Raw genomic sequence first — 441 nt, 5'->3', positions numbered from 1 at the left:
CTCTCGACTTTCAGACTCATCCRAAAGACAGTTCTTCTCCCCATCCCAGTTTCCATCTTGTTGTCAGTAAGATGCCTTGGCCAAGAAACTTTTTGTCTAACAGAATATATCAGTTAAGATTTTGACCTTTATTTTTGTACAGGAATGGAAGAAAAACAAGCTCTTTGGCAGTTATTTTTACAGAAATAGAGAAACAAATACACATTCTCTGTGAACKTGGTGACCACAGAATCCCAGGAGCCCTGTTGAAGCCACTTCACTATCTGATTCAGAGCAAGACCAGGAATCTGCACCCCAGCATCCCACAGTAGTGCTTTGACTACCAAAGAACTTGGAAGCGTTAATATATTTGTTATGTTTTTTCTCCTTGTAAATAGGAAATCGCATTCAGCACTTCAGGTCAACTTTATATGAAAGTGGTCTCCAAATTTTTTTTTGTTT

Source organism: Rhea americana, unplaced genomic scaffold (genome assembly GCF_003343005.1).
Source record: "Rhea americana isolate MKP2758 unplaced genomic scaffold, rheAme1 scaffold_155, whole genome shotgun sequence".
Classification (NCBI taxonomy): Eukaryota; Metazoa; Chordata; class Aves; order Rheiformes; family Rheidae; genus Rhea; species Rhea americana.
The sequence above is the reverse complement of the archived record's forward strand: the minus strand, read 5'-3'. Positions refer to the sequence as shown.